The sequence below is a fragment of the Rhinatrema bivittatum genome, chromosome 4 (genome assembly GCF_901001135.1).
Source record: "Rhinatrema bivittatum chromosome 4, aRhiBiv1.1, whole genome shotgun sequence".
In the NCBI taxonomy this organism is placed as follows: Eukaryota; Metazoa; Chordata; class Amphibia; order Gymnophiona; family Rhinatrematidae; genus Rhinatrema; species Rhinatrema bivittatum.
The window spans coordinates 59,398,512-59,421,207 of record NC_042618.1 but is presented as its reverse complement, the minus strand read 5'-3'; the positions used below and the strand labels follow the sequence as shown (position 1 = coordinate 59,421,207).

At 50.6% G+C, this 22,696-nt stretch overlaps 1 protein-coding gene across 1 annotated transcript in view; it reads left to right on the top strand.

Moving 5' to 3' along the window:
* The window catches only part of LRRC9 (leucine rich repeat containing 9), a 1,004,248-nt gene that overhangs the window by 663,514 nt on the left and 318,038 nt on the right, over window positions 1-22,696 (top strand).

Below are 22,696 nucleotides of genomic sequence, written 5' to 3'. Positions count from 1 at the left end.
CGATCTACAGTTACCCAAATCGTGTTGTTACCTCCTGAATGTGGTAAGTCTACCACAAAATCCGTGGCGATGTGTGTCCATGGCTGGTCTGGTACTGGCAAGGGTTGGAGTAGGCCCCAAGGACGACCAGGTGGCGTCTTCTGTCTGGCACATTTTGCGTAGGAAGCAACGTAGGCGAATGTGTCTTCCTTCATGGTGGAATAACAAAATGGTGGATGCCACAAAATGATCTTTTTCAATCTTTAATCAAGGAGACGTGAAATATTGTACAAATGCCCGACTCTGGCCGAGTTTCGCCACCTATGGTGGCTGCCTCAGGGGCTTATTAATCAAAGAACAATGTTCAGGTGATGGTCCGGATAAGATCAAATATGTACATATATCTATCGTATATACACCAAAAAGGTTCATCTCCTCTCTTGAGGTTCTTGTGTACGATGGTCTTTCCTGCAGGTACTGAGTGAGTAGCTGCCAAAATAACCCTTTCTGGGTCAATGATGTGTTGCGGTTCTTCTGGAACGTCCTCTGAGACAAATGAGCGAGATAGGGCATCTGCTCTGATATTCTTATCTCCAGGGCAGTACTTTAGCACAAAGTTGAATCTGTTGAAAAACAGAGACCATCTCGCTTGTCTATGATTTAGGTGCTGTGCGTGTTACGGTCCCGGGCCTGCTCCGGGACCTGCACTTACCACGCGGCTGGCCCGGCCGCAAGGACGCCTTCCCCCCGGCCTCCAAGGCCGAAGACGCGGCCCTCCGCAGCGTTCTCCCTGCAAGGGAGACACCGACGCTGATCTCGCCCCCTAGGCGCACGCTAGGGTTCCCTCTTAAAGGGGCCAGCGCAGGAAAACACAGGAACAGCCCCTGATGACGTCAGACGCTGCCGGGCCATTTAAACCCGGCCGCTCCTCCTGGGGGGACCTCAGACTTCCAGTGGTGAAGCCTCTTCCGAGTTCCTTCAGTACCGCCTCCTGGCTGTGGCGCTCACTGCGGGCCTCAGCAGCATACCATCCTCTGTCTCAGCCGGCCCAAGGGTCCACAACCGTAATAGGTTGCAAGGCCATGGACCCGGCGGATCATGCAGGCTTGAAAGCCATCCCGGGTATTGCCCAGAGGCTGCAACAGCAGCAAACCTGCCTTGACACCCTGATGGCGACAGTGCAGCGATTAGCCGACCGCATCGTCTGCCAGTCCCACGGTACCCAGAGCTGGGACAAGTTCCAGAGCTACAGCACACATACAGATGCCGGTACCTTCGCGGTTTTCAGAAGATGCGAAGCTTTGCCAGGGGTTCCTGAACCAGTGCTATATTTGATTCAATCTTTTCCACTTCAGTTTCCGACAGACAGGGTTAAGACAAGCTTCATTATTTCTCTGCTGGACGGGAGACCCTGGCGTGGGCCTCCAACCTCTGGGAGTGCCAGGACTCCTGCTTGGACAACCTGATGCACTTCGTATCTGCCTTTAAGCGGGTTTTTGACGAGTCCTCCCACAAACCTACTGTGGCATAAGAGCTACTCCAGCTGCGTCAGGGTAACCGACCGTTGGCGGAACACGCCTTGGACTTCCAGACTCTTGCCGCCGAATTGTACTGGGGAAGTGACAACCTGCATGGTATCTTCCTGGAAAGTCTCTCCCTCAAGCTCCACGATGAATTGGCGGCCAGAGACCTCCCAGACGACCTGAACGATCTCATTGATCTAGCAGGCCGCGTGGACCGCCGCATCTAACGCCGGTTCCGAGAAAAGAGGTCGGCTCATAGGCCTGGGGCCTTTGGAACCACTCCTTCCCAAAGCGGGAGTTCCCCGCCAGTTTCTTCATGGGCCCAAGATACCAAACCCATGCAGGTGGGTCGGGGACCCATCTCCCAAGAAGAAAGAAGGAGACGCCTGTCTCTGGGCTTATGCCTGTACTGCGGTGGCAAGGGCCATTTTGTTGCCCGTTGTAGCGAGCATCCGGGAAACGCTTGGACCTAGAGACAGTCGGGGAGCTAACCCTAGGTCACACCACTTCGGACTCCCCATGCATCGTACCAGTGACCTTACTCCTCCCCAAGGGGGAGTTTGATGCGCAAGCCCTGATCGACTCGGGAACCGGGGGGAACTTCATACTTAAGGATTTAGTTCGGCAACTCCAGTTTGGAGTTCAACCCCAAAAGCCCACTCTACGCATCTCCTCCATTCAGGGAGACTCCTTCTTGGCACCATCACTACCCGCACCAAGCCTTTCATCCTATGCACGGGCATTCTGCATCAGGAGGAGATCTCCTTCCTCATCTTAGAGAAGTCCATGCATCCGGTCATCCTGGGGCTACCTTGGCTTCGGAAGCATGCGCCTATAATCTCATGGGATTCCCTCGGCCACCGATACCTCTCCTGACATTGACCGTGGTACTGCCACCCCACTACTAGGACTATCTCGACGTTTTTTCCAAGGAGAAGGCCGAGATCCTCCCGGAGCACTGCCCCTTTGACTGCGTGATCAACCTGCTCCCGGGTACCACGCCACCACGAGGACGGGTCTAACCGTTGTCCCTTCCAGAAACACAAGCTATGTCTGCGTACATCCGAGAGAACCTGGACCGAGGGTTCATTCGACCATCTAAGTCCCCGGCTGGAGCGGACTTCTTCTTCGTAGCGAAGAAAGACGGGTCCCTCTGACCCTGCATAGATTACTGTGGCTTGAACAGCATTACCCGGCGGGATCGGTACCCTCTGCCTTTGATCCCGGAACTTCTGGACAGGCTACAAGGGGCCAAGGTGTTCACTAAGCTGGATCTCCGTGGGGCGTATAACCTGGTACGGATTCGTCCGGGCAACGAATGGAAAACCACATTTAATACAAGGAATGGTCATTACGAGTACTTAGTCATGCCCTTCGGCCTCTGAAACGCCCCGGCAGTTTTTCAAAACCTCATGAATGAGGTCCTCAGAGACAGCTACACTCCACGGTCATTGTTTACCTCGATGATGTGCTCATATACTCCAAAGACTTGGAAACGCACCGCCAGGATGTCCGATGAGTACTACAGAAGCTGCGAGACAACCGACTTTACGCAAAGTTTGAGAAGTGCATTTTTGTGCAGGATTCGTTACCCTTTCTAGGGTACATTGTATCCTCCACAGGTTTTTAAATGGACCCTGAGAAGGTCGGAGCAATCAGGGACTGGCCACAACCACAGGGGGTGAAGGCACTCCAACGATTCCTGGGATTCGCCAACTTTTACCGGCAATTTATCCCCCACTACTCTCAGAAGGTAGCTCCACTGACCCTTACCAGAAAGGGTGCCGATGCTAAGCACTGGCCACCGGCGGCCCTACGAGCCTTCCAAGAATTGAAGGGAGCCTTCCTCCAGGACACTTGCCTTCGCCACCCTGACCCTCAACGCCCGTTCATTGTGGAGGTCGACGCCTCCGACGTCGCGGTTGGGGCCGTTCTAAGTCAGCTGTCCATTGGAGGTAAACTCCTGCCATGTTCCTACTACTCCCGCAAGTTCTCCCCTGCCGAGTGGAACTACGGCATAGGGGATAAGGAACTACTGGCTATCAAACTTGCATTTGAGGAGTGGCGGCAATGGCCAGCACCCGATCGTCGTTTACACAGACCACAAGAACTTGGAATACCTGTGTCATGCCCAGCGCCTTAACCCACGGCAGGCGTGCTGGTCACTCTTTTTCAGCCGATTCAATTTTTCCCTCCGGTACCGACCAGCATCCAAGAATGTCCGGGCAGATGCGCTCTCCTGTACGGTGGAGACAGAAGATACCATCAATCCACCTCAGTACATTCTGGATCCAGCCCAAGTTCTTCTGGCCACGTCTGAGGTGGCTCCCACGGGTAAGACAGTGGTGCCAGCTCGCTCCCGTAGAAAGGTCTTAGCATGGGTCCATGATTCCCTGACGGCCGGGCACCCAGGGGCAACCAGGACCCTAGAGCTGCTGACAGAGTTCTACTGGTGGCTCCAGGTCAAGAAAGATGTACGACTTTATGTCCAGTCGTGTCCTACCTGTGCCCGGCAGAAGCCTCTACACGGACACCCCTGTGGGCTCCTGCAGCCAGTACCCATTCCCACGGAGCCCTGGGCTCACCCGTCCACAGATTTTATTGTGGATTTGCCGCTTTCTGATGGAAAGACCGTGATTTGGGTCACAGTCGATCGGTTCTCGAAGATGGCCCACTTCATGCCTCTTGCCAAACTGCCTTCAGCACCCGAGTTGGCTGCTCTCTTCACACAGCACATCTTCCGACTACATGGACTTCTTTCGCACATTACCTCGGATCGTGGTCCTCAGTTTACGGCGAAATATTGGAAGTCCCTCTGCAGGAATTTCGGGGTGCAACTGGATCTGACAACTGCCTTCCACCCTCAGGACAATGGCCAGGCCGAACGAACCAACAGAACGCTAAAGGTCTTCCTCTGGGCCTTGGTCGGAGATCTGCAAGACGACTGAGTTACCTTGTTACCCTGAGCGGAATTCTCCTATAACCGCCATAAGCACTCTGCGACCAGCCAGTCTCCATTCCAGTTGGACTACGGGAAGATTTCGAGGCCTCCTCTGCCACTGTCTTTGACGGTACCGTCCCCCGCAGTTCAGCTTATGGCACGACAGTTGTGCAACCTAAGGAGAACTACCCAGGAAAAGCTCCGCTTGGCGTCTTCCAAGGCAAAGAAGTACGCCGACAGACTACAGCGCCCGGCTCCGGTCTTCCCCCAGGGAGTAAAGTCTGGTTGAGCACCAGAAATATCCGGTTATGGGTCCCTTCCATGTGCCTGGCTGCTAGGTATATTGGTCCATTTACAGTGGCGGAGCGAGTAGGTACTGTATCCTACAGACTATGACTACCGTCCACTTTGCGGATTCATAACGTGTTCCACATGTCCCTGCTTAAGCCTGTGGTGCTCTCCACCTTTCAAGACAAGCCTCCGGAACCCACCGCCACTGAGACCGAGACCGACGGCACCCATATGGTGAAAGACGTGCTGGACATTTGATTCCACCACGGCCGGTGGGAATATCTCCTCTCATGGGAGGGGTACGGCTCAGAGGAAAATTCCTGGGAGCCCTTCTCTAATATCCTGGATAAAAACCTCCTTCGTCAGTTCCATGTGGATCACCCAAGTAAACCCAGGCCTCCAGGGAGGGGGCATAAGAGGGGGGGTACTGTTACGGTCCCGGGCCGTGCCCCAGGACCTGCACTTACCACGCGGCTGGCCTGGCCACAAGGACGCCTTCCCCCCGGCCTCCAAGGCCGAAGACGCAGCCCTCCGCTGATCTCCGGCTAGCCCCGCCCCCTAGGTGCGCATGCTAGGGTTCCCTCTTAAAGGGGCCAGCGCGGGAAAACACAGGAACAGCCCCTGATGACGTCAGACGCTGCCGGGCCGTTTAAACCCGGCAGCTGCAGCAGTTCAGGGCCTTGCAACGAGGTTCCTCAGTGTCCCTGAGTCTTTAGTTGCCGCAGAGTCTTGATCGTCTTGTCCTCTGACTTCTGACCTGGCTTGTTCCTGATTTCAGCTTCGGCTTCCGCTCCTGGCTTTGATTTGGATTCTTGACTTCTGGCTTCCGACCCGGCTTCGTCTCCTGACTTTGCTTCCAGCTTCCGCTCCTGGTTTTGGTTCATCCTCTGACTTCTGGCTTTGACCTGGCTCCGTCCCACGGCTCCGTCTTCTGCTTGCATCCCTGACTGTGTTGTGGATCTCCGACTTCTGGCTTCTGACCCGGTTTCGCTCTTGGACTCTGACTTCAGCTTCGGCCATCATCTCAGGTATCCGGTACTCGCTGGCTCAGAGGGTTCTCCTAAGTCCCAGCGGCTCGGGCTCTCACGGGCTCCTCCTGGGGGAGCCGCAGGCTTCCGAGGGTGAAGACTCTTCAACTACCTGGGCCCAGCCATCCTTCATCCATCTCTCCGGCCACTACCTGGATCCTTGGTCGCATAGGGTCCCACCTAAGTCCAAGAGGTCTGGGTTCCTACAGGCTTCTCCTGTGGGGACCTCGGACTTCCAGTGGTGAAGCCTCTTCCGAGTTCCTTCAGTACCGCCTCCCGGCTGTGACGCTCGCTGCGGGCCTCCGCAGCATACCATCCTCTGTCTCAGCCGGCCCAAGGGTCCACAACCGTAACAGTGCGTGGCAGAGGTACTCCAGATTCTTATGGTCTGTAAAGACAGTGACTTGATGTTGCGCTCCATCGAGCCAAGGGCACCATTCTTCAAATGCCATCTTTATAGGCAGCAGCTCTTTATCTCCTATTCCGTAATTTTTCTCTGCTGGAGAGAAGCAACGGGAGAAGAATGAGCATGGTTGTAAAGCCTTCGAATCACCGGCCTGGCTTAGTATGGCCCCTACGCCAATGTCTGAGGCATCGACCTCAATGATGAAGGGCTTGGTGAGATCCGGGTGTCGGAGACACGGCTTGCTCAAAAAGGCATCTTTTAATTTCTGGAATGCAGCTATTGCCTCCGGAGACCAATTTGCAACATTTTAGCACCCTTCTTTGTCATAGCTGTAAGTGGAACTGTAAGTGAGGAGTAGTTCTTGATAAAAGTCCTGTAATAGTTGGTGAAACCTAAGAAACGTCTGAGAACCTTTAGACCGGTGGATTGTGCCCATTTCTTAATACTCTCCAGCTTCTGTGGATCCATTTGAAAGCCTTGGTTGGAAACGATGTAGCCCAAGGAAGGCACTGATTCCTTGTGGAATTCGCACATGGATAGCTTGGCATATAGATGATTCTCACGGAGTCTTTGCAGCACTCTTTTGACAACCTCAAAATGAGTGGACATGTCTTGAGAGAATATCAAGATGTCATCTAGGTAGATAACGACACTCTTATAGAGGAGATCCCAGAAGATGTCGTTCATTAAATTTTGAAAGACAGCAGGGGCATTGCACAGGCCAAAGGGCATCACTAAATATTCAAAGTGACCGTCCCGGGTGTTGAAGACCGTTTTCCACTCATTGCCAGCGTGAATGCAAAGTAAGTTGTAGGCTCCTTTCAGATCAAGCTTGGAGAATATCTTGGCTCTCTGTAGTCTGTCAAATAGCTCTGAGATCAGAGGCAGGGGATAACGTTCTTTCACTGTTATCTCATTGAGACTCCTGTAGTCTATACATGGTCGCAATGTTCCGTCCTTTTTCCCCACAAAGAAGAAACCTGCGCCAGCAGGAGACTTGGAGGGTCTTATGAAGCCCTTTTGAAGGTTTTCCTGAATATATTCGGACATGGCTTTATTCTCTGCCATGAAGAGTGTTTAAGTACCAGGCTTCAGATTAATAGCACAGTCATAGGGTCTGTGAGGCTGCTGCCTAATTGCATAGGTTCTTCTTCGCCAGCACCTGGGACCGAGGGCACAGGCCTGGGTGTGGACTTAACTCGAGCTTCACCCTGAAAGGGTTTTCTGGGAGCCTTGGTCTCTTGAACCTTGTCATGAACTCGGCGATCAATCCTTGTTGCCAACTTCACTAGTTCAGCCAAGATCTCAGGCATCTCACGAGCGGCGAGCTCATCCTTCACACGAGAGTTCAGTCCTTCAAAGAAGAGGGTCTTCAGGCATTTTGGGTCCCAAAATAATTCAGACGCCAGTGTCTTGAATTCGATAGCGAAATCAGCTAATGGTTTATTACCTTGCTTCAGGTGAACCAAGGAAGATCCTGCAGTGCTATACCAGGCAGAGTCATCGAAAACTGATTTAAACAATTTGAGAAATTCTTCAAGATCATGAAGAATCGGATCCTTGGGCTCCCACAGCAAAGAGGCCCAAGACAATGCTCGTCCGTCTAGATAAGACAAGATATAGGTGGTCTTGGCATAAGCTGTGGGAAAATGGCTGGGTTGCAGGGAAAAGTGCTTGAAGACTGGAGGATAGCAAATGTAACACCAATATTTAAAAAGAGCTCCAGGGGCGATCCGGGAAGTGTTCTAAACATCAAAATCACATAACATATAGAAAGACATGGTTTAATGGAACAAAGTCAGCATGGCTTTACCCAGGGCAAGTCTTGCCTCACAAATCTGCTTCACATTTTTGAAGGAGTTAATAAACATGTGGATAAAGGTGAACCGGTAGATGAAGTATACTTGGATTTTCAGAAGGCGTTTGACAAAGTTCCTCATGAGAGACTTCTAGGAAAAGTAAAAAGTCATGGGATAGGTGGAGATGTCCTTTCGTGGATTGCAAACTGGCTAAAAGACAGGAAACAGAGAGTAGGATTAAATGGACAATTTTCTCAGTGGAAGGGAGTGGACAGTGGAGTGCCTCAGGGATCTGTATTGAGACCCTTACTTTTCAATATATTTATAAATGATCTGGAAAGAAATACTTCGAGTGAGATAATCAAATTTGCAGATGACACAAAATTGTTCAGAGTAGCTAAATCCCAAGCAAATTGTGATAAATTGCAGGAAGACCTTGTGAGACTGGAAAATTGGGCATCCAAATGGCAGATGAAATATAATGTGGATAAGTGAAGGTGATGCATATAGGGAAAAATAACCCATGCTATAATTACACAATGTTGGGTTCCATATTAGGTGCTACAACCCAAGAAAGAGATCTAGGCGTCATAGTGGATAACACATTGAAATCGTCAGTTCAGTGTGCTGCGGCAGTCAAAAAAGCAAACAGAATGTTGGGAATTATTAGAAAGGGAATGGTGAATAAAACAGAAAATGTCATAATGCCTCTGTATCGCTCCATGGTGAGACCGCATCTTGAATACTGTGTACAATTCTGGTCGCCGCATCTCAAAAAAGATATAATTGCGATGGAGAAGGTACAGAGAAGGGCTACTAAAATGATAAGGGGAATGGAACAGCTCCCCTATGAGGAAAGACTAAAGAAGTTAGGACTTTTCAGCTTGGAGAAGAGACGGCTGAGGGGGGATATGATAGAGATGTTTAAAATTATGAGAGGTCTAGAACGGGTAGATGTGAATCGGTTATTTTCTCTTTCGGATAATAGAAAGACTAGGGGGCACTCCATGAAGTTAGCATGGGGCACATTTAAAACTAATCGGAGAAAGTTCTTTTTTACTCAACGCACAATTAAACTCTGGAATTTGTTGCCAGAGGATGTGGTTAATGCAGTTAGTATAGCTGTGTTTAAAAAAGGATTGGATAAGTTCTTGGAGGAGAAGTCCATTACCTGCTATTAAGTTCACTTAGAGAATAGCCACTGCCATTAGCAATGGTAACATGGAATAGACTTAGTTTTTGGTTACTTGCCAGGTTCTTATGGCCTGGATTGGCCACTGTTGGAAACAGGATGCTGGGCTTGATGAACCCTCGGTCTGACCCCAGTATGGCATTTTCTTATGTTCTTATGCATCTCCAAACTTCCCCCGAGAAGCGGGTAGGAGCAGATAGAAGTACAATAGTCTTGACCGTCACTTCAGATGGTGTAGCTTCTTTACCTGTGGTGGTAGGTAAGTTCATCTGTGTGTGCAGTAGGTTGAATGCAGCGGTCAAACCCTCCAGCGCATTCTGCTGTTCGGAGATTTGCTGGGCCAGGCCTGGAATGGCCTGCAATGCGGTGAGCTGAGCCGGATCCATGGAGTTAGCAATCTGTTATGGTTAAGCGGTGTTTGGGTGGATCCTTGGGTACTGTAGCAGATGACCATGCCCACGGGGAGGAGCCCCATGAGGAGCCACAGTACTAGGCTAGACTCAGAATGCACAAACACAGTTAGATCTTTATTATACAGCTTGAAGAGTACCACCAGAGGAGGCAGTAGTGAGGCAGTCTGGTAATAGCAGTCTCAGGGACGTCAGCAAAGGGAGCCCTTCTCACTCCGTTGGTATAGGAAGGTTCTGAAGCAGGTTTCCCAGCAAGGAAGTACTGTGGATGAGATAGACTGAGAGTTAGAGTACTCACTAGGTGTTTGCTGTAGGTATGCGATTCCACCAGGTTGAAGTAGATAATGCAGGCACCGAGGCAGGGAGAGCAGGCCCTCGAGGAGCGAGTACCTGTTCCCTGTAAGGCACTTGAAATAAAGCAGAGTGTCCCCGAGGAGCAGGTACTCAGGTTAGCAGTTACTCCGAAGGGCAGAGAGAGAGCTTCCAGCGGCAGCACGGAAGCGGCAGAGTAGCGTAGACAGGAACGGATTCGAGTCCTTGCTAACTCGACGAGCTAGCAAATTAGAATGGGTTATATACCTGGATGGCGTGATGTCAGCAAGGGGGAACGCCCCCGAGGTTCGCGCCAAGGTTGGAATAAAGACATGGGAGACACGCGTGCGTACCCTAGTAGGTACCTGGGAGGAGCATGGCGGGAGGCTGCACCATGGCCGTTCTGGGGACGCCGGAGAGATCGGCTTGTAGACACGGCGGTAGTCATCTTTCCTAGGTAAGTGGGAGGAGCCGTAAACAAGGTGAGGCAAACAGGGAGAATCCGTCTAGCACCGACGGACACAACACTCGCTACTGAAACCGCTTGTCTTTAGCGAGTTTTCCACCAAGACACCTGAACCTACACCCATTGATGCAGAAGAAGAAATCGAGTACAAGGTTGAAGCCATCCTTGACGTAAGAAAAAGAGGCAGAGTTTGGGAATACCTCCTGTCATGGGAGGGTTATAGACCTGAAGAAAACTCGTGGAACCTTTGACTAATATCATGGACAAAGAGATGCTTCGTCAATTCCACCGACTGCATCCTTGAAAACCAAGACCAGGTAGGGGGTCTGGAGGGGGCCCTTTGAAGGGGGGTAATGTTGCGTCCATTGGTCTCAGACGGCTTTGACCTCTGTGCCTCACCTTTCTCTCTGCTCTCCCCGCTAGCCTTGGGAAGATGGCTACCGCCGCGTCTGCATGCCGCTCTCTCCGGCGTCCCCAGAAAGGCATTCACAAGGCAATCCACCATGTTTCTCCTGAGGGAATCCTAGGGTGTGCGCACGCACACCACCCACGTCTTTATCCATGTCATGGCGGGACCCTCGAGGGCAGTCCCCTCGAGTGATATCACGCCATCCGGGTATTTAGCCTGCCCTTCGTTTCCTAACAACTCGAGATAGCAAGGATTGGATTGGACTTGTCCAGTCTAAGCTACTCTGCCGCTTCCCTGCTGCCGCTGGAAGCTCTCTCTACCCTTCGGGGTAATTGCTCTAACCTGGGTACTCGCTCCTCGGGGGCCCTTTGCTTTCTTTCAGGTGCCTTTCAGGGATAAGGTACTCGTTCCTTGAGGGCTTGCTCTCCCTGCCTCGGTGCCTGTATCCAACTACTTCTGCCTGCTGGGATCTCCATCTTTACAGCTACCAACTTACTGAGTAATCTAACATTGTCAGTCTGTCTCATCTACAGATCAGCACTGGGAACCTGCATCCTGCATTCCCTATACTATCATTGCGAGATGGGTCTCCTCTGCCGAGTGCCCCTGGACTGCTACCTCTGGATCACCTCACTACTGCCACCTCTGGTGGTAACAGTCTGCTGTATAATAAAAGACAAATCTCTGTGTTTACATGTCTCGAGTCTAGCCTAGTACTGTGGTTCCCCACGGGGCTCCTCCCTGTGGGTGGTATCATCACCACAGTACCCAAGAATCCACTCCAACATCTCAAAACCATAACATGCCTCTTTTAGACTCACTATCAGTCAGAAAACATTAGGCCAGACACATGTATTTGGTGTTATCTTTAATTTGATTACAATCTTTCAGGTACAGTCTACTGTTCCATTGTGGAGATAAAGCCTATGTAGGCATACATATTTTCTGTTACACAATGACCCAGACAGAGGAGCAGTGACTGAAATAAAGAAGATAGAAAGGAGAACAGCTTCAAACATACTACTGGCCCCCCTTCCATAGAAGAGTAAGGGGTAGTTGAGGCCTAACAGGCAAAGTAGTGTTCTATGAGGCTTTGCTGAAGCTGGCTGCCACTCAGCGTGGTGTCCTCGGCTAGTACAGGTGCACATGGGGGATCTGGGGCTAAATCTGGAAGTTTTACCATTGGTATGCCATGGTGTAAATTGAGATTATGGAATACACAGCAGAGCAGCACTATATTTCCTACTCTGGGAGAGCCATACATTAAAGCTCCACCCATTTTGTCCAAGCAGTGAAATCTACTTTTGAGAACTCCAAAGATGTATTCTGTGACACAGAGGGTAGAACATAAGGCCTTGTTATACCTTTTCTCCCAGGACAAGCAAGATGGTAATCCTCACATATGGGTGACATCATCAGATGGAGCCCTGACACGGAACACTTTTGTCAAAGTTTCTAGAACTTTGACTGGCACACTGAGCATGCCCAGCATGCCACTAACACTGTAGCCACCAGGGGTCCCCCTTCAGTCTCTTTTTTTACGTGCAGCAGTTGCCTCGTGGTTTAGGAGCTCTGTGAGAAATTTCTCACAACTTTCCTCACGGAACTATTTGATATTTATCTTCTTAAAAATCCCTAACTGGGGTCCCCCACTGCGCTCCGTTCCCTCCGGCACTTGGTAAATGCTTTTTCTTGTACTCGCTGTCAGTTCCTGGCAGCTTACCGTTCCAGTGCCCGATGGTCATGAACTGCGCACCCTCCAAATATTTGTCATGGCAACCAGGTTTAGAAAATGCCCTGAGTGTCTGAGGACTATGTCCATAAAGGACCTGCACGAAGTCTGTGTTTTGTTCCTAGGCCCCTCGCATGGTGTTCGACACTGCCCTAGTTGCACACAAATGACCCCCAAAGGCCGTCGCACTCACCTGGTCAAAATGGAGCAGTTATTTCCGTCGAAATGCACCGCTCCATCGACGCCAGTTCAAGTGCCACCGACTTTTGAGGGTCCATCGACCTAGGAGACGATTCGCCAGGAGCATCATGGTCAGGATGATCATCCGTCACTGACTCCATCGAGGACATCGGCATCATCATCCTCGGTGCTGGGGAAAGACCAGACCGAGCACCGAGGGAAACATTGACACCGGCACCGACGGGCATCCCCGACTGGTGCCGGCACCGATACCACAGTGGCATCAACTTCCATCGAGCTGCCTGCAAAGAGGGCCCGGGGAGAGGAGCCCCCATTCTCCTCTGGACCAGGGACCCCTAGGCGTTCCCCACCGATACCTGTGCCGGACCCCAATTCTCCATGGGCCCCCGTGGAAGCTCCAGTGACGCCTAGCCTGCCTCCTACCCCGACTGCCATGCCACCCATGCCAGCTTCATGGAGGAATTGGACAGCATAATCCAAGAGCCAGTGCTGAATTCCCTACGAGGCTTCCAATCGCCACCAGCGCCGACCCCCATACCCCCACCGGAACTGGCTCCCTCGATGTTCACACCGCTCCTCAAGTGCCTCGATACGCTTATTGGTGTTTTGCCGACTCAGCCCGTGCCACTGGACACACTGGCACCAAGTCGTCCATCGAGGCCTCCACAGGTCCCGATACCAATACAGGGTTCCTCGGAGGAGGAAGACTCGGTTCCCAGCCAGATCCCTCCACAGGAACCACTGATGCCGGAACCCATTCCAGGTCCACCGGGGCTGCCCAAGCACACCCCATTTGCCCCGGTGTCCTCGATGATGCCACATCCATCGATGCCTTCCCACCCTTTTGGATTTGGCATACTTCCTCCATCAAGAAGTCCTCCAGGGGCTGGGAAAAGCCCCTATGATCCATGAGGAGACGCATCTACAGATGATTCTTCACAAGCTTCCAAGGAGTTGCTCTCGAGTCTTCACCCCCGGAAGAGAGGCGACGATCACCTCTGGAAGACCTCTCCTTTGCCAATTTTGTCAAAGAGATGTCTGAGACTGTCCCTTTTCCACTGGTGACAGAAGATTCTTGTCACAAGATGTTGGAGGTCTTACAATTTGTGGATGCTCCAAAGGAAATAATGGCAATACCGGTGCACGAGTCCTTTTTGACCTCTTGCTCCGCCTGTGGAACCATCCAGGTACTGAACCTCCAGTCAACAAAAAGACAGATGCTACGTACCTGGTCCAACAAGCCCTAGGTTTTCAGAAAAGTCAGCTGCCACACCATTCTGTAGTTGTGGAATAAGCTCAGAAAAAGGCTAACCGATCACGTCCAATTCCCTCTGCTCCTCCAGGCAAGGAACAGAAGGCACTAGATGCATTGGGACGAAGAGTTTTCCAAGGGTCCATGTTGATAGCGTGAATAGCTGCATATCAATTATACATGACCCAATACAATAGAAATCTCTGGAAACAAGTTCAGGAGATTGCGGAGACGTTGCCACAACAACAGCAAGATGCCTTGTCTTCCATCCTACAAAAAGGATTAGAAGCAGGCAAACATGAAGTCAGAGCTCCCTACGAGTCTTTTGAAACAGCATCCAGAGTCTCGGCAGCAGGTATCAATGCTAGGCGCTGGGCGTGGCTTAAGGCATCAGACCTACGCCCGGAAATGCAAGACAGTTGTGCAGATCTACCCTGTACTGGAGATAACCTGTTCGGGGATAAGATCCCGGATGCAGTGGCTCAGTTAAAAGACCATCATGAGACCCTGTGTCAGTTGTCAACTGTCTCCACAGATATTCCCTCCGTATCCCACAGAGGAACCCATAGGAACACCAGAAAACAATTCTACCAGCCACGCAGATAATTCCCTCCTGCGTCCCGTGCACAGGGCCGGAGAGAGCACGAATTAGGCCCGTGCCAGCTAAGAAAAGTAGACCCCTATGTAAGGTTCTGATGTGATACTTAATAAGAGAAATCGTTTTCTAAATTTCCCAAATAATTTGTATTTATTTAAGAAGGCTTTACGAGCTTTTTTGTTAGCAAATTCTTCAATTACAATTGAAATTTTTATTTATACATATTAGAAATAGATATATTTAGCTTTTTTTTTTTTAAATTTGCCCAACAAAAGTAGGCCCCTTGAACATTGTAGGCCCTAGCCAAATGGCCATGCTGGCACCCCCTCTCTCCTGGAGTACCCGTGCAAGACCAGCTCGAGCACCTCAGATGGGACAGGCACTTCAAACGAGAACACCTAGGCCACAATCAGCTCCACAAACTGGCCCTGCGCTTGGATTTTGACTCCTTTCCAGAGAGCAGCAGTCGTCTTCCAGTGGGGGGGCCGCCTTTGCCACTTTGCAACAAATTGGCACCCAATTACCACGGACCAGTGGGTACTATCCATCGTAACCCACGGTAACCGTCTACATTTTTCAAAAATTCCCCTGGACTTCCCACCCATTCCATTCTGGAGCTGGGGAGATCACACAGGACTACTCGAGTCAGAGCTCTCGAACCTTCTGTCGGCCAGAGCCATGGAACCGGTTCCACCAAATCAGCAGGGGAGAGGGTTCTACTCCAGATATTTCCTAATTCCAAAAAAGACCGGTGGCCTCTGACCTATTCTGGATCTCCATGCCTTGAACACATTTCTTCATAAGGAACAGTTCAGAATGGTATCCCTGGGCACCATGCTTCTGCTGCTACAACAGGGGAACTGGCTCTGCTCTCTGTTCCTTCAGGAATCATATGCCCACATTGCGATCTTCCCTACTCATCGCAAGTATCTGCAATTCGTGGTGGGTCACAGGCACTATCAATACAGGGTCCTGCCATTCGGCCTTACCTCGGTGCCCCAAGTATTTTCAAAGTGTCTGGCAGTCGTGGCTGCACAGTTACACAGCAAGGGCGTATACGTTTTTCCATACCTAGACGACTGGCTCATAAAAAACCAGTCCAAAACAAGAGCCCTCGACTCCCTCGGCCTCACCATAAGGCTTCTCAACTCATTGGGATTTCTAATCAATTACTCCAAATCCCATTTGACACTTTCTCACCATCTCTCCTTCATAGGAGCAGAACTGGACACAACCCTAGCCAAGGCATTCTTACCAAACATCTGCGCATTACGCTATCCAACCTGGCCAGCACTATCCGCCGTCGACAAACCACCTTGGCTGGCCACCTACTCTAGTTGCTCGGCCACCTTACATCAACAGTCCATGTCACCCCAATGGCGCGCTTAGCCATGAGAGTGACACAGTGGACTCTAAAATCTCAGTGGCAACAAGCTATGCAACCGCTTTCGTCCCTGGTACACATTACCACCAGCTTTGTCTGTCCCTTACATGGTGGGCACACAAAGCCAACTTGCAAGTATATCTTTCTTTCCAGCAACTGGCTCCTCAGGTAACCCTAACCACGGACGCCCATGTCCAAGGTCTTCAAACTCAAGGGACTTGGACAACAGCCGAAGCGACCCATCAAATCAACTTTCTGGAGCTTCTGGCGATGCGGTACACCCTGTATGCATTCCAGGACTGCCTCTCCAACAAAGTTGTCCTGATCCAAACAGACATCCAAGTTGCAATGTGGTACCTAAACAAACAGGGGGCACGGGCTCTTATCTACTCTGCCAGGAGGCAGCGCAGATTTGGGCCTGGGCCCTGTCGCACTCCATACTACTGTGAGCCACTTATCTAGCAGGCACAGAGAATGCACAGGCGGACCGCCTCAGCCGACATTTCCAGCCCCACGAGTGGTCTCTGGATCGCTCGGTTGCGAGCAGAATCTTCCACAGGTGGAGTCAGCCGACCATCGACCTCTTTGCGTCCAGTCAGAACCACAAAGTGGAATGCTTCTGCTCCCTACACAGGGACCGAAGAACACAAACCATGCTTGCCTTCGCCCGTCCCTTGGAACACAGGTCTGCTGTACGCGTATCCTCCGATTCCGCTGACAGCCAAGACTCTCGTGAAGCTACAACAGGGCCGAGGCTTAATGATACTCATAGCCCTGTATTGGCCACGCCAAGTATGTTTTCCCATACTTCACGACTTCTCTCTCCAGGAACCCATTCGCCTGGGCACGGCGCCCAACCTCATCACACAGAATCAAGGCAAGCTACACCACCCGAACCTCCAGACCCTGTCTCTGACAGCCTAGATATTGAAAGGTTGATTCTTCAACCACTCAATCTTTCTAGTGGCGTCTCTCAAGTCCTTGTAGCTTCACGAAAGCCTTCCACATAGAAATCTTACCGTTCTAAATGGAAGAGGTTTACCTTGTGGTGCATGCAGAAGGGCTTTGATCCCTTTTCATGCCCCACATCCAAGCTATTAGACTATCTCTGGCACCTCTCGAAATCTGGTCTCCAGACATCATCTATCCAAGTGCACCTTAGTGCCATTTTTGTTTACCAACAGGGAATAGGGGATTCCCCAATACGGCTCAACCCCTGGTGAGTCGCTTCATGAGAGTCTTAGTAACATAGAAACATAGAAACATAGAAATGACGGCAGAAGAAGACCAAACGGCCCATCAAGTCTGCCCAGCAAGCTACGCACTTTATCCATTTTTTTTCCCTTTCTCTCTTTCCCACCTGTTACTGTTGGCTTCCAGTACCCTCCAGCCCTAATTCCCCTCCACCCAATTTAGAGAGCAGCTCTGTATCTGCATCCAAGTGACATCCAGCTCAATTAGGGGTAGCAACCGCTGTAACAAGCAGGTCACCCCCTTGCCCCATACTCTTACCCACCCCTGTTTTTATTTTTTGTTTTGTTTTATTTTTTTTTTGGAAATAGCAGCCCTCCATCCTTCCGCTCCATGAAGGTGGAACACCAACTACTGGCCACTGGCATCCCGCTCCGTGAATGCCTCTGTGGCTACTGCCGCTCCGTGCAGTGTTTGAATGCCTCTGTGGCTACTGCCGCTCCGTGCAGTGTTTGAATGCCGCTGTGGCTACTGCCGCTCCGTGCAGTGTTTGAATGCCTCCACTTTATTCACACCCTCTAGACTTGATGGATCCACAGTGTTTATCCCACGCCCCTTTGAAGTGGTTCACAGTTTTAGACTTCACCACTTCCTCCGGAAGGGCATTCCAGGCATCCACCACCCTTTCGTGAAGAAATACTTCCTGACATTGGTTCTGAGTCTTCCTCCCTGGAGCCTCAGCTTGTGACCTCTGGTTCTGCTGATTTTTTTCTGACGGAAAAGGTTTGTCATTGTCTTTGGATCATTAAAGTTTTTCAAGTATCTGAAAGTCTGAATCATATCACCCCTGCTCCTCCTTTCCTCCAGGGAGTACATATTTAGATTCTTCAATCTCTCCTCGTATGTCATCCTATGAAGACCCTCCACCTTCCTCGCCCTTCTCTGTACTGCTTCCATCTTGTCCTTGTCTCTTTGTAGATACGGTCTCCAGAACTGAACACAGTACTTCAGGTGTGGCCTCACCAAGGATCTGTACAAGGGGATAATCACTTCCCTTTTCTTACTCGATATTCCTCTCTCTATGCATCCCAGCATTCTTCTGGCTTTTGCTTTCGCCTTGTCGCATTGTTTCGCAGACTTCATATCATTAGACACTATCACCCCAAGGTCTCTCTCCTGCTCCGTGCACATCAGCCTTTCCCCCCCCCCCCCCCCCCCCCCCCCCATCGAATACAGTTCATTCGGATTTCCACTCCCCATATGCATGACTTTGCACTTCTTGGCATTGAATCTCAGCTACCATATCTTCAATATGGCAGCTTCGATAAGTACAGCTTAAGCCTCTTCTACGGCCACCGGTCGGGGCATGGGATCTCAATGTTGTCCTTGCACGGCTCATGCACACTCCTTTTGAGCCATTGCACTCCTGCAAACTCAGATACCTTACATGGAAAGTACTTTTCCTAGTAGCCATCATGTCTGCTCGCAGGGTAAGTGAGTTACAGGCCCTTGTGACCTACTCACCCTACACGAGGTTCCTCATCCTAAATTCCTTCCATTTAAATCAGTCCATAGTCTTGCCCACTTTCTTTCCAAGGCCTCACGCTCACCCGGGTGAGCGAGCTCTGCACACCTTGGACTGTAAGCGTGCTCTTGCATTTTACTTAGACTGCACTACAGCTGACAGGAAGTCCACCCAACTCTTTGTATCTTTTGATAAAAACAAACTTGGGAATGTGGTAGGCAAACAAACACTGTCAAACTGGTTAGCAGACTGCATTGTGGCCTGCTACCAGAAAGCAGGCTTTCCACTACAGGGACGAGTGAAGGCACACTCAGTCAGAGTAATGGCAACGTCAGTAGCACACTACCGTTCAGTACCGACTGCTAACATCTTCGGAGCTGCGACATGGAGCTCTCTCCACACCTTCGCATCTCACTATTGCCTGGACAAGGCTAGGCGACAAGATTGTAGGAACCCAGTGTAGGAACCCAGTGTAGGAACCCAACTCATCCTATCTCGACCAGCTGTGAATTTCAGGCTGCTTCATCCTTGCCAACAGCACCCCAGTTGTTGTGCCTATTGCACATGTTGTGTGCTGGTTGACCTATTTCGTATGACGCAGCCTGTAGCTTGCTATTCTCCCATATGTGAGGACTACCATCCTGCTTGTCCTGGGAGAAAGCAGAGTTGCTTACCTGTAACAGGTGTTCTCCCAGGACAACAGGATGTTAGTCCTCACGAAACCTGTCCGCCACCCTGCGGAGTTGGGTTCAAAACCGTTTTATTATTTTATTTTTTGCTCGTACTTTTACTACAAATGAGACTGAAGGGGGACCCCTGATGCTACAGGGTTAGTGGCATGCTGGGCATGCTCAGTGTGCCAGTCAAAGTTCTAGAAACTTTGACAAAAGTGTTCCATATCAGGGCTCCATCTGATGATGTCACCCATATGTGAGGACTAACATCCTGCTGTCCTGGGAGAACACCTGATACAGGTAAGCAACTCTGCTATCTCCCTCCACTGGCATGTTGGGAATAGCAACGGGGGTGAAAAGTCAGATCCTGCAACCATATCCCAAATTTCCTGCGACAAAGACAGAATGGGGGCATCAATCACACCACAGTCACTTTGACATCTTTCTGCCAAAGCACAGCATGCTGTAAGACAGTAGAAGCTATCCTGTAGCTTAGCCTCATCCTTAAAAGCTTATTTCCTTACCCTACGTGCATGCCACCTTTCTCTGGAAGACTATATGACCAGAATAGCATTAGCTGAATCTAGGTCACATCTTCCAGATTAATAAACTGCATCTGGGGATTCCACCAAATATGTGCCAGCGCCTCACAACCAAGCTAAGGCTACTCGTTCATAGCTGTCATCAAACCCTAAAGCAGTACATCAGAGGTGCCATACCTGTTCTAGCAGAAAAACCTCTACCTCGTGGTCTGAATGTGCACAACCCTGGCTGCTCTGTAGTATGTCCTCCAGAGATAAAAAAATGTTTCTGTTCTGACACAGGGAATATGCTAGGCCCAAAAATGCACCGGCCACTGCTTCTGCTTTACCTGTGTGAAGGGCAAGACAAACTGTGATTGATATCCTGGCTAACCCAACACTAACAGGCCATACCTGATCTGTAGGTACCAGCAGTATGGACACTTAAAGGTTGTGATTCACCTATGAGATTTCTACTGGTCCAAATGGGAGGATTGGAAAAGGGCACCTTTTACAGTGAACCCGTAGAAAGTGTGTAGTGGCTGTTGGCACACTAAGCTTTATGGCAAGTGCATTGTTTGGCCTCACAAGATTAGCAGGCCTCTTGAGCATTGGGAGAGAAAGCCAGGCCCTGATGCAAGGGTCTGTACACCTAACTGTAGAAGCCACTTGTTATGATAGTGTCACTGTTACATCCCCCACTGCCCCTCTCATGTCCATGTCATTTGCTGGAAACACATAGCTAGAGCTGGAATAGAGAAAGAAGTATCTGTTGTGTTTGGCCATTCATGTGTTCATCCCGCAACCGGCCGCTGTTACCTCCTGCTCCGAGTTGGAGGGGGCCCACCGACACCACGGTAGCCCCCGAACGAAGATGTGGCAGGCAGCCACACAGGGCCGACACGCCACGCTAGGGACACTGCTCAGCCGAGCAGGGCTTCCCTAGGCACTCGCATGCGTGGATCAGCTCAACTTAAAGGACCCACAGCAGGAATTCCACTGCGGCGCCCGCAGATGACATCACAGGCTCTCCACTATTTAAAGCCTGTTCAGACCTGCCTCAGACGCCTCAGCAATAGGTCAAACTCCTCGGAGTAGCTGTTTGCCTCATTGATCCTGGTTCCTGGTCCTGCTTCTGTTCCAGTGCCTTGTCTTCATGTTCCTGGTTCCTTCCCGTGTCTTCAAAGCTCCTGCATTCCTGTGTTGTGGCTCCTTTCCATCTCCAGTGTCTTCCTGTTGTTCCTCCTTGCCTCTTTCCTTCTGGATTGACTTCTCGGCTTGACCTCGGTTCGGATCCCCAGCTTGTCTTCTTTTGGAATCCTGGTTTGACTTCAGACTGCTTCTCGACCACATTGACTTCTGCCTTCCTTGTGACCTCTGCTTGTTCCTCATCTTGCTGTACTCCACCTGCCCTGATCTCGGTCTGCTCTCAACTCTGCTGTCTGCTGCCTGCCCTGACCTCTGCTTGGACTGAGTTCATTTTCTTCCTGCTGGCCATTACCTCTTCTGCGACAGATTCTCTGCGACAGATTCTTCATGGGTTCTTCTTGGTGTTTGGGTAATTGCTAGGTTCTTGTGGCCTGGTTTGGCCTCTGTTGGAAACAGGATGCTGGACTTGATGGACCCTTGGTCTGACGCAGCATGGCAATTTCTTATGTTCTTATGTTCTCTTCACAGAGGCCTGCGCCTAAGTCTAGCCGGCCCTGGCGTCTGAGGGCTTAACTTAAGGGGAACAATGGATGGTATTGGTGAAGTTCCTATTGGGTCTCTGCTCCAGCTAGCTTCACCCGCTGACGTTGGGGACCTGCAGGGTTCTTCCTTGTGGGTAGTGTCAACCACACCTCAGTCCAGGGGTCCACTTCCATAGCAGTATCGTCTTACCTTTAAGCCAACCATCACCATAGAGGCCGTCCTCAAATTTTTCCAAGTTACCCAATTACCTTAGAATAAAGGAATTGTGCGCGGCTCCCTGGTACCTGGCCATTATGTTGAGGACGCGCATTCGAGTGTCATAGACCACTTGCACATTGATGGAGTGGAAAAGTTTTCTGTTGTGTAAGATCTGCTCCCTGTCATGGGGTGGGATGTTGGCTACATGAGTGCAATTGATAGCTCCCGAACATTGGGAAAGTTAGCTATGGCATAAAAGCCTCTCTTCAGTTCCATCAAGTCCTGCCTGTCCGAGGAAATGCTATGTAGTGATTCATGCGGTCAGATACAGCTGTTATGACCTGGTCCAGACAGCAGGAAAAAGTGGTTTGGTACATTCCCTCCATGACCCCTACTGTCGTTTGGAAGGAGCTGCTTGCCAAGAAATGCAAGATGGCCAATAGTTTGGTGAGGCCCGGCACAGTGTGGGACCTTTCCAAGACTGGATCCAGATCCCCTCTGTTTCTTCATTTAATTCCAGGATAGCCCAAGAGCTGAGGTGAAACCTGCTAACCACATATTCCTTTGGCATGCCCAGCAATGAGGCTCATGGAGGAAAGATGCGTTCACTGTATCTCCTCTGCCATGCCCTCCTGCATCCCACAACCCTCTCCCTGCGGGGCCCATGGCACAGGCTCCGGTGTACGGACTTTCCTAGGAGGGTTGAAATCTCCCTTGCCTGTTTTTTGGTTGTTGTTGCTGTCTTTGGCGAGCCTTGTGAAGCATCCAGTATCCCCCAACCAGTAAACTTTCCACAAACATTATGGGTTTAGGAAGACAGGCCAGGTAAGAACAGGTGTTTTTGCTGGCCCAGGAGGTTTGATAGGTGTGTCTGATAAAATACCTCTTTTTATTGCCTGCAATAATTGCTGCGTTCCGCAATAATGGCTGCGGACAAGCGATAAAAATGTTTTTCCCCTAGTACCACAAAAA